This window comes from Gymnoscopelus microlampas, assembly GCF_963454915.1.
Source record: "Gymnoscopelus microlampas genome assembly, chromosome: 19".
In the NCBI taxonomy this organism is placed as follows: Eukaryota; Metazoa; Chordata; class Actinopteri; order Myctophiformes; family Myctophidae; genus Gymnoscopelus; species Gymnoscopelus microlampas.
In genome coordinates this window covers 23,050,179-23,062,980 of record NC_139956.1, presented here as the reverse complement: position 1 = coordinate 23,062,980, position 12,802 = coordinate 23,050,179, and positions in this window count along the sequence as shown.

Here is a 12,802-nt window from a genome sequence, read left to right as displayed (position 1 = left end):
CGCATGCGCGCGCATGTGTGTGTGTGTGTGTGTGTGTGTGTGTGTGTGTGTGTGTGTGTTTGAGAGAGAAGATTCTCCACTATGTGAGACAGTTCAACTGAGACATCCTACAGAGCTTTTCAGCTGTGTGTGTGTGTGTGTGTGTGTGTGTGTGTGTGTGTGTGTGTGTGTGTGTGTGTGTGTGTGTGTGTGTGTGTGTGTGTGTGTGTGTGTGTGTGTGTGTGTTTTCTCCATCTTTCACTCAAAAGTAAAAAGGGTTTCTGTTCATCTGCATCCATCTTGTTCTTTTAAGGCATTGATTCTGTCACTGTATACGGCAAAATATGTGTGTGTGTGTGTGTGTGTGTGTGTGTGTGTGTGTGTGTGTGTGTGTGTGTGTGTGTGTGTGTGTGTGTGTGTGTGTGTGTGTGAGGCCAACGCCTTGATAAGCATCCTGTTTTGATTGAAACTCAACTAGCGGTATTGTGTGGGGAGTTGGGGACATAGAAAAAACTGTGTGTGTGTGTGTGTGTGTGTGTGTGTGTGTGTGTGTGTGTGTGTGTGTGTGTGCGTGCGTGCGTGCGTGCGTGCGTGTGTGTGTGGGGGAGTATAGCTAAGGAGTAAAGCTCCTTGGCGTGGATGTAGTCTTCAACAAACACAAATATGGCCGTGTTCAAGGGTGGGAAGCCGGCAGGGAAGGGCAGGCTTTGTCACTGCACTAGGGACTACTATAGGTTGGTCGGGGCACCTGTTCAGCAGGGAGCGGAGCTGGGAGGTATAGCGTGTTCCTCCACATGCGTTATGTCCTCCAGGTGAAATGTCCTCACTGTCAGGTGAAAAGAAGAAGTGGCTGGTGGTTCCATGTGTATCAAAGGAGTCTTGGTTGGGTTGTCTACTCTACACCAATGGTTCTCAAAACTAAACGAATACAAGTTCCGGTTACCTGTCAGAGTTACATATTTGTTAGGGTCCATTTAGACCCCCCTAAAGGAACCCAGAGAGTTCCTGGAATCCATTTTTAGAACCACTGGTCTACATCCTCGACAGACCAACAGTAGGGGTCAACAGTGACAGGGACTATACACACAGGGGAATTGGCAACTCAAATTACCCAAAAAAACAAATCAGTTCTTTTGGGGGAATAACATTGCGGAGGCACTTCTGTGGCCTAATGGCAGCGTGCATACAAAGTTTGGCGGAAAATTATAATTGCTTTCCTTTGTTTTCTCACACGCACGCACGCACGCACGCACGCACGCACACACACACACACACACACACACACACACACACACACACACACACACACACACACACACACACACACACACACACACACACACACACACACACACACACACACACACACACACACACACACACACACACAATCCCATCAGCATTCTAGAAAATATTCCATCTCCTCCATTCTTGTTGTGAGAAAGAGAGAGAGGAGAGAGGGGGGGAGAGAGAGAGAGAGAGAGAGAGAGAGAGAGAGAGAGAGAGAGAGAGAGAGAGAGAGTGATAAAGGGAGAAAGAGTTGGTTGTGCTCCAACTTTCACTTTGGGACGGAAAGTATGGACCCAGCCCACTTCCTAAAATATACTGTACACTGTAGAATGACACGTATGGCCCCATGTTGAACATAAACAAATAGCTTGGTGTTAAGGGAGGCACATCTGTTGAAAACTCTCCTTCTCAGACACAACACACACACACACACACACACACACACACACACACACACACACACACACACACACACACACACACACACACACACACACACACACACACACACACACATTCTAACTCCCAACAGCATATCACCCACTGACACACTTAACATTCCACAACGCTCCCAGATTTCAGAACGCTCCCAGAAAGATGAGTCCAAGCAATAGGCGGGAGCAGTCCAGACCTTCTAATATTCTCCTAGGTTCTTACAGGCATCACAGACTGCATAGGGTCTGGGAATGTCTGCTTCCTAGCACCATGGGAGGGAGCTGCTTGTGACCACAAACTGGTGGAACCATCAAAGATGATCAAAATAAACTGTAAAAAAATCCCTTTTAAGCCTAGTTCAGAGCAAAGATTCACGACGAGACGAAACCGATTTGAGCCCAATACTTCGTATCTAGGTGTCGCAAAACGAAAATAGCTGATCTACAAGCTCACAACGCATCACATCCGCAACACGTTGAGTGCTTGTAGATCAGCTATTTTCACGACACCGTTGCACGACGGACCATGAATTAAGCATTAGAACATTTTGGAGAAAAAATTGCAGTGGTCTAAATGACCCTTTAGGATGTAATTTCTCTTCAGATTAGTGGTATATTGAACAGATCTCAGCCGAACCAAACGGAGAATGCGTTGGCTGTGCCGGCCTTAAGTGCTGGCTTTAATACAAACTCAACGAGTGGACGGATGCCAAACTAAACACATGAAAAAGGGAGCAGGCATGGACCGGTGTGGTTATAATACACTACAACTGCAATTATAAGCTTCAAGTTTCCCTGTCGCTTTGATGTGGTTAGAAAGTCTTTCAGTAATCCTGTTGGGGCGGTTTGTTGTGTGGGAATACACAAAGTACCTGTTATCCTGGCATAAGCTAAAGGCAGTGGAGTTCCTAACGATTAAGAATCAAGACGAGGGCCCCTGCATAATGATTTGTTTTCCCTGCTGCATCCTGCCAGACTTTCATCACAGTCTTAAGGCTTAGGTGCCAATACAGATTTCAAGCACAATTTCCCTGTCCTCATGAACCTTGGACATGCTTGAATAGAGTTCATAATAACAGGAAAGATAAACTTCTAATCTTTTATTTAAGCCTGCTTCAATTTTCAGCTACACGTCCACTGGGTCTCTAGTATGCGTAACGGCAGTCCCCAGTCCCTCATGTCATTTTTTTGCTTAATGCAAACTGCTCTTTCTGGATTTGGAGACACCACAAGGACAATCACTGACTAAAAGAGGATTATGTAGAGTGTTTTGTTTGGGTGGGAATCTAAGCACCTTCACATCCTATTACTTCCCCTTTTCTCAAAGCAACTGTCACAAGTTGTTTTTGCTGACTTTTTCTCATAACTCGGCCACTTAAAAGTTCAGTTTCGTATTTTTGTCTCCAAGTTCCAGAAAGACAATTATTTGTTTTAGTGAACAATAAAGAGCAATGTGACACATGAGCAACGCCAATTTGAACACAACCTGATGTTAGACAGCCCATAGTGTGGGACATTAAAGTAGTTCTGCACTTTTATCAGAATCATTTTACATTTTTCTTTTGCTTTCCAGGTTTTAATGGGTTAAGAAACTAAAGGCAAGCAAGAAACATTACAGAACAACATTACAACATTACTACTGTGAGTGGTTGAAGCTCAGCGGCACCTTTTCTATACTCGTGTATATTCCCTAACTAACTATTCCCAAACTTGGCTCCCACAACTACAATAAACATATGGTGATAAGGGGTGTCAGGTGAATTCAAATTCAAGTTATCAACATGCCACGGAATGAACACAAACAGACTGAGTGTAAGGATGGCCAAGATATTTCTCAAAATAGTGCAGACATCGGTATGGAGAGGGTTCTGGTAACTATCATATCGGCACTGGGCGGAAATCTTGTATCTCCATATTTCCTCCATATTCATGGTTTTCATAAATGAAATACTTTTTTTGTTTGACAATATTGTATAAGTATTTAACTGATTAAAAGTATTAACAAGAGCTTGTAGCTAAATAATAACTACATCGGATCCATTGGAGCAAAGGTTATTTTTCCATTTCCTGAAAAGTTATGGTTTTGGACATACAAGGTTTCTGCACTGACAGTGACGATATGTTCCTAACACTGGATGATATGTGAACACTGGCGACGGTCCAGTTTCCACTGTGACCGGTAACTATTTACCTCTGTGGAATAAATATCTCAGATGGAAATCAAACATTTACCAAGAGACATTTCATTAGTGAAATCAGAACTCTGTTGTTTACCACACCCCTCTCTCTCTCTCTCTCTCTCTCTCTGACACTAATTTCCTCTGCGCTCCTCCCTCAACTGCCTGTCTTTCACAGTTACTCTCCCTCTCTCACTTGTCGTTTCGGTCTGTCAGTCTGTTTTTTTCCCTCTCCTGCAGCTCCACATCTCGTACCCTGTACTTTCTCAGGGCTGAGCGATTTAGACTTTCATGTAATTACAAAAATAAAATGACATGTAATTATGAAATTAGGGTCTGTGGTGAGATTCGACAAATGTGTGGAATTTGGAGCCCGATTCTATATATTGACACCGTGAGATGTGTGCTTGGATGGGTGTTGATTTGTACAGATCTCTGCCTGTCCCGTTAGGATATGGGCCACGACCACAGAGCTTTAATGAGTGTGAGTGAGAGTGAAGAGAGCATCAGGGGAACAGTAATGCCTGATTTATACTCTGTTGCGCGTCGTGTCGCGCACCGAAAATAGCAGAAGCTCACGACGTATCGCACAACGGCGTGTTGTGAGCTTGTAGATCTGCTGTTGTTGGTGTGTGACGCTGGCGTGCCACTAAGTGTGAATCATACTCATGGCAAAGCGGAAAGTCAGCCAAGTCAGGCAAGTCTCTTTGTAGGATAAAAATGCACACTCACGTAACTGTCTGTGTGTGTCTGATTGTGTGTGTGTGTGTGTGTGTGTGTGTGTGTGTGTGTGTGTGTGTGTGTGTGTGTGTGTGTGTGTGTGTGTGTGTGTTTCCTACCCTCAGTCCCAGTCTGTGTGTTCTCAGGTGAGGGCGTGCCTTGGCTCCACTCTCCTGCTGCAGTGCTGATGTGGACCACCAGGAGTCGCCGCAGTGACACCAGGTCAGCGCCTTTAAGCCCCGCCTCCAACCACTTCACCACACCTCGGCCTGGCTGGCTGGTCACCACGGTAACCTGGGAGCACAGGACCGGTCAACCGCACGAAGTAAACATAGAAAACACTTTAATTTAGATGTTATGATGAGCGCCGGGACGAAACCCTTACACGCTCACAATGTTGTGAGAATAACTTTAGAGCAGGGGTCTTCAATGTTTTTCAGCCCAAGGACCCCTTTACCTGAGAGATAGATGAAGCAGGGACCTCTGCTACATACTGTATAAAATTGTGTTGCAGAATAAAATGTATCATAGATTTTATAGATAGCTTCATAGAAGCTCATGTGAGCTTGTAGATCTGCTATTTTTGCAGACAAAAACAAATAAAAAGTTCCTATCACACAAACATTTGGCGGCCCTCCTGTAGAAACCCCTATAAGTTGAAGGGTAAAAGGTCTGATAAGGATGTACCGTGCATGTTCAAATCATGCATACTTTATATTACTTGAGACCATTTCCAAATTCTTAAATTTCTTTGAAAAACATTGCCAATTTAACATTGATGTGTCCATCTTACTGTATTCACCTGAGTGAGTTGGCAAGATGCAATAAAACACAAGGCAAAAAAAAAGCTAAACTGAGCACGAGATACAATAAAACACACATTTAGTAGTAATAACAAAACAAGACATGACTGAGTGTATACATTATAGGGCATGGGTAATGTTTGTACAGTAGGCACAAACAGGTCCCAGATGGTGTGTGTGACATTAAATGAAAACAGTTTGCAGATTCATACCTAAGGTGTCAATTAGTCACACCTAGTGACCACAATGTGATGAATTCCTTCACTGACACGAACAAACGACTATCTAGGCGAGGTCTGTAGGACCAAGATGACTGCTGTTAGAACACAGATCCACACCTGGAAACCACAACGGTTTAACACAGAAACCCTCTTCTCTATTGCAGCTGCTCTTGAGCAAGGCTGTTAACTATCACGGGTTAAACTTGAACCCTAGGGTCTCTATACTGGGGTGGACATTCGGCAAACATAGCAAATCTACAAGCTCACAACGTGTCGCAAATGTGAAGCCTTGAGAGCTTGTAGATCTGCAATTTTCAGCAAAGAAATTTTGTGTAGACTAGAGGCAACAAAGGAGGGGGGCTAGAATAGAGCCCTTGGGGACTCCTGTCAACTAAGTATAATAGGGTTCAAGTAGTTAAAAATATCAGCTTGACCTTAGACATCCCTTCTCTCAGCAACTACTGTAGCTTGACTGTCATTGTGTCCAGGGTCAGGGAGTAGCGGAAAAGGTGCATCATAAACCAAAAGGGAGATTAAGAAAACTGTGTTGGGTGAGTCTGTAGCTGATTGGTTTGTGCGCCAATCACATAATAGCACCGTCCCCAATTTTCTGCTGGAGTTGTCCATCCCCTTCTCTGACCTTCACCTCTCTACCTGTCCTGTTTTTGTTTTTTTTGTTTTTTTTAATAGGTTCAACCCTACGCTTATACATAGCAGGTGGCATTGATTCCGCATCTCTGAGTGCATTTCTAGTTTAATATAGAATGCTGTTTTGGGGTTCTGCTATACAAAACCCTTGCATGCTATAAGACAATGTTAAGAAAGTTATTTTCCACCCACATCTCCCTAAAAATCTCTTCCAAAGCGGATTAACTTAGTCATCTAGACTAGTTCAGAATGAAACGCCCACCCTTTGGTGTTTTGGGGCCCTGCTTTACAAAAACTTTGCACACTATGAGACAATTTTAAAGTAATCTTTCACTCACATCTCCCTCAAAATCTCTTCCAAAGTGGATTCATTTAGTAATTGGTCACACATTGCATTTTGGCTTTGCTTGAAATTGCCCGCTAGCTACAGTATTGTCCACAAGAGCATCCTTCAAAAAGAACTTTCACAATGGAAGCCAACTCAACACACAAGCACCCCTCCCTCAACCCACAGTAGCTCTACTGTTTCCCACACAGTAAAGCCTGATTTATACTAACGTCGCGTGTGTGTTGTGATCTTGCAGATCTTCTAATTTCTGTGCATGACACTGACACGCAACCAAGTACAAATCAGGCATAATCCTGACATTTCTATTGCTCTTACAGTATGTTGAGTTCAACAAGCAGCAAGCTTCCACACCCACATCAAAGACAACAGAAAAAACATTTGTTTTTATTTCTACCATCGTTAACCCGCACAATTGTATTACTTTCCCCACCCTTTCTCAGAAGTCACTCAATCAGGCTGTTGAAGCTGGCTCTATAAAGAATCGACTTGGAGTTACAAGTTTAGAGTAGAGCATTTGTAGAGTCCTCAAAACAGAGGAGACGTTTAACCCATTGCACGCATCTGTGTCATTTTAGATTTCTTTGGCTATTCAAAAATAGCAGATATACAAGCTCATTCATGAGCTGAATGAATATATATTACATTTTTAACTCAAATCTTTGCTTCTGGGGGCCCCTTGAACAAAACATTTTTTCGATGGGGGTCCACGACCAAATACATTTGGGGGTCTTTGAAATGAAAAAGTTTGAGAAGTGATATATAGCAACATAAGTTTTTTCAAAAAACTGTTAGGATTTAGAAGACATTTGTAGAATCCCCAGAAGCAAAGATTTGAGTTACAAATGCTCGCTTGAAAAAATATATATTCAAAGATTTGCACACATTTTCATGATTTTCAAAAAAATAGCAGATCTACAAGCTCATAAAAGCACTCAGTGCCGAGCTATGACTGCTTTCCCAGTCTTAATGGGTTAAGGACAGTGGAATGCTCTGCCACTATCTCACATAACCACTGTTATGTACAGAATGATAAACAAGAACCCCACAACAATGCATTCTTACAGTCCGACTGTAATATTACTGGGGTGCTTTGGGGACGCCGTGCTATATATGAAATTAAATACATGATGCCAGGGACTAAATTAAACTACATGATGTCACAGCCACAGCTTTTTACAGTGGCATTAATGCCACAGCCCACCCTAAAAGAGAACTGACACGCTGGATATTAGCCTGTAATAAAACTGCAGAGGTCTGCAGATGCTGTGCACCGTTAAACTAAGGACTTTACTGTGACAATTAGAGTCCAGTTAACTGGTCTGTTACCATGAATGTACATACAATATGTCGTTGCTGTCGGGCGGAAACCTGGTATGTCCAACACTGTTCCTTTTTTAGTATTATTTTAAAAACCCTTTAAAATAGTGAAAATAACTGATTGACAAGCTCACAACGCGTCACAATGCGTCACAACGCGCCACAACGCGACACACCGCGTCACATCTCGTCACATCGCGGTGTGTTGTGAGCTTTTCGATCTTCTATTTTCACTTTTGTGCGACATTCTTGTACGATGAAGTAGGGCGTTGATTTACAGAAAAACTTGAGATATGGAGATACGAGATTTCTGCCCGTCAGCGGCGATATGCAATGTTGAAATGTTTGTTTAAACAGCAACTGTCACCAAGCATTATGTCATTGTTGTCATTGTTGTTGCAATGTTGTATTGCCAACACAGTCCGCCATTCAGTCACATAATTTACCGCAGTGGTTCTCAAATTTTTTCATGTCAAGACCCCCAAAATTATATGTATTTGGCCACGGACCCCCATCTCAAAATACTTTGTTATTAATATTTTGCAATTAAAACTCAATGTTGAGAGATAATTTCACACCTGTAAACATGTGATGTGTCAATAAAGTTCTGATTCTGATTCTGAAGTGTCACATGACCGCGGCAAGAAATCAAACTGCATATCGTCGGGCAGAAACCTCTTATCTCCATATTCTAACTGTTTGTGTTTTTTCGTAAATGAATGCCCAAATCGTACTACAGTGTCACATTAAAGTGACGCGTTTTGAGCTTGTCGGTCTGCTACTTTTGCTGTTTTTTCATTCCTGAAAAGAAACAGTTTTGGACATACGGTATGAGGTTTCCACCCGACAGAGACGATATGATTAATTGATAATGCACTGTAAATGACTTGATGTGATTGGAAGAAACTACGCTTTCCCCACTCATGAAAAAAATTGCTTATCCTTCTGTGGGAAACAATTTTTTTCATCATGCTAAAAGAAACTTCACTGTACAGGTTTACAATGAACGTGCAACTCTGCTATATTTGCTGGCAGACGAAACAGGAATTGTTGCCGTGAGGCGATTACACGGCCAATTAGCACTGCTGCTGGATAAATAGAACGGCACTGAATCATATTAGCAGTGGCTGTAAATGATGATTCTAATGGGATTATATGTGGAGGAGGTGCTCTGTTTCCTGTTCTGTTTTGGGTCAAAACAAGCTTAGGATTTGCAGGGGAGATGGATGGAGCTGAGATGAGATGACAGCTAGAGGAGGAGGCACAGGCACAAAAGTGCACTTCTGTGCGGACACGTGTGCAGAACTGTAGGCTACACACACACACACACACACAGACACACACACACACACACACACACACACACACAAGAGAAAGAAACACACACGTGTGCACACTCAAAGAGACATGCACACGCACGTGCACACAAGCAAGACGCACCGGGACACATGTGCAAGATGACATGCGAGTAACACACACACATACACAGTCAAGCATACAGTATAATGCATTAACAGACACATCCAGTACATCCAGTACATGCAGAGAGGGCCATGTGTCTGTCTGGTTTTACAAACACCTGCTGTCTGTAGGGTGACGTGCACGCACGCACGCACGCACGCACGCACTCATTTCCATTAGGTCTATTTTCATCATTTGTTAGTCATTTGTGTGAAAGAAAAATATGTAGGAGCGTCTGTATATCTTATGGCTTCAGGATTTCTACATACCCTGGTGTACAGTAATACCTTGATACCTTTAGACTACCAGTGATGTTGCTAGGTTTTCAATGTAATGGGTCCTGGGATGCAAGGGTGGTCTTTTAGATGGGTCCCAGGGACATTTTATGGGTCCCCAATTACACGTCCCCCCCCTATCGTTTTCTTTGATCTCCAATCTCCATATCTTCTATGCGTGTGTGACTGTGTACATTATATCCTGATGCAGTGGATCTCAACCTTTTCAGGCAGCGACCCCCCAAAATAATCATATTTTAACTGGGGACCCCCCACCCTGAGGAATTAGGAGTTGAGGCACTTAATTTAGTTTGATTCAGTTCCACAGATACATATTGTGAAAATAGCAGATCTAGATCAGTGCGACCCGTTCCTGCTTTTCAAGACCGATACCGATATATATACATATATTAAAAAATCATAAATATATTTTTTCAAATGTATATGATTCTGTAGTATTAGCACACCTTATGGTAAGATACTAGTAGTGGGCAACAGGTGGATTTAACATACCTTTGACCAATAGAATACATTTAATCATAGAACCTTTTAATCATTATTATTATTTTATTTTGTATTATTTATGAATGTAGAATTTATTTTTACTATTTATTGTGTAGACTGAAAACACTGGCTTACAGTGGAAGTATTGGCAAATAAAGAAATAGGAATTCAAGAAATAATGAAGACAAATACTGACAATGCCTATGAACATTGGCTTGCAGTTATTGCACATAGTCAACATGCAATAATACTATTAGGCTTGTCATTGAGAAAGGAAAATAAAGTTGTCTTTTTGAGGAGAAGTGGAACCTCATAAGTCACTTTAAGTTTAGCACGAGGGAGAGGGTCTACCCTCTTCAGGGAATTAATTGTTATGATATCTCTCAGCTACAGAAAACATCCAGTTGCCTATTAAACATACACAAGACACAGACGATAGACAACCGGTTACTTACAGCTGCCATTAATTAGTGCTTTTGTTTGCCTTTGTGGTCAAATCAGGGTCAAATGCATAGGATCAACGAGCCATCGTTAACCTGCTAATGTTACACAGCTGATTGGCAACATGCATTAATCCACCACATACATCACTCTGATCTCCAAGCAAGTGGGAGAACACTCTAAAATCGGGGATTTTACTTTGGCTGGTCAATTTAAGATGACAACAGCAACAGAGATTAGTAGTAGACCTGTATGTATGATGATCAGTTATTATTCCAGACAGTGGTCTATCCAAGACGTTTTAACACGTTTAAGAGCAGGTCCTCATGCCGTCTCTCTCTCTCTCTCTCTGTGTGAGTAGCGTAGACTAACAGCGAGGGGCTGTGCTGCTGCTTCTGCCACACAACGCCGTTTAACCGAGTTATACTTCTCCAGTACAAAGGTGTCTAACCGGAGAGTTATACTTCTCCACCAACGGTGCCTAACCGAGAGAGTCCATGTAGATCACAGCTGACAAATATTATATATTATCGGAGCTAATCGGAGCTGCGTCCCATGGACGCACTAGAGTTGTCATGAATGCGTCCTTTCGCAATATGGTGCGTCAGCGACGCAGGACGCAGGCCTACGAGCATCTCTGGACTACATTCATTCCCTAAGGCTCAACGCTAACCTTAAGCATCACCTACCAACATAGGCTTAAACTTTAACTGGTACCAAACTTAATAGATATAGAGGATGGACTTTATTACAAATAGCCTTGAATATATTCTACCAAGATAAACTCTAAATGGAACTAACGTGTTGTTTTAAAAATCCACACAATAAACAACTCTAACTCTAAAGAAAACTAAACATTTTCCTCTTCTGTTATCCTTGTTAGTACATTTGGTTCTCGCAAAGATAGCAGTACAAATACACACACACACACACACACACACACACACACACACACACACACACACACACACGGGCCGTCTTCTCAGTGTATCTCTGTCCCTTAATTCCATTCATATGTCTGTGTCAGCTTACAGCTTTACTTTGATCATCTGCCCAGCGCTTCCTAATAATTCTCCGTCAGCAAGCCACAACCCAGTGGACCATTTGTTCCAATAAAACAAGGAGGATCGTTAACAGCTTAACACCTTGTTTGATTCTCCATTTAAAACCACTGGGACGCATTTCATAATGTCAGCTAACAAGGGAGAATCCCCCAAAACACTTGTACCGTAACCTGTGATATTGATTGTTTCCTGGATCTATATTTTGTAGCTTGGTGTTCTACTTGCTGTAACTGTACACTGAGAAAAGAACCATTTGCATGGAAAACACTGAACTAAGTGATTTCAGGTAAAAACGTATGGATCTCAGTGCGCATATCGTTTTTTGTTTGTTTGTTTGTTGTCTCCGCCAGGCCGAAGGCGTAGCAGAGACTATGTTTTGCACTCTGTCCATCTGTCCGTCCGTGTGTGTGTGTGTGTGTGTGTGTGTGTGTGTGTGTGTGTGTGTGTGTGTGTGTGTGTGTGTGTGTGTGTGTGTGTGTGTGTGTGTGTGTGTGTGTGTGTGTGTGTGTGTGTCCGTCCGTCTGTCTGTGGACAGCTAATCTCCGGCATCGTTGGCCCTATCACAGCAAAACTGTGCACACACACTGTCTGGATGCCAGAGCAAAACCTCTGCCCTGCATTTTTCACATCAGCATTTTATAGCGCCACCAGGAGGCCAATTTTAGCACTTTTTCTAGTTTGTGTTTGTTTTTGCAATAGGGGGGCTGCAGCCTGAGACTAGGGCATGGAAACATTTGAAAACCTCTGCAAATACGGTATTATTGAAAATAGTACCTTATTGGGCTTCACACATTTCAATGGGACAGCTCTTCCTGGCCCATTGACTTTGCAACAACTCAGCACAGCCCTGGATTTACATGAAATGTGCATGAGCTGCCTGCTTTTAAGTGGCCTCTCTAATACTGTATTATATAACAGTTCAAGCACTGTAAGGGTCTGGGACACAGTGTTTTGCTACATTTTTTAAACCTTGCTAAGTAGTTTCTCATCTGCAGCTTTTTATAGATAGACTTACAAATATATCTGGGTGCATATTAAGACAGCCCAAGACAAATGGTATAAATGGAGCCCATTTTCTGAATTAGCACAGAGCACACAGCTTAAAGGTTATTAAGTAGA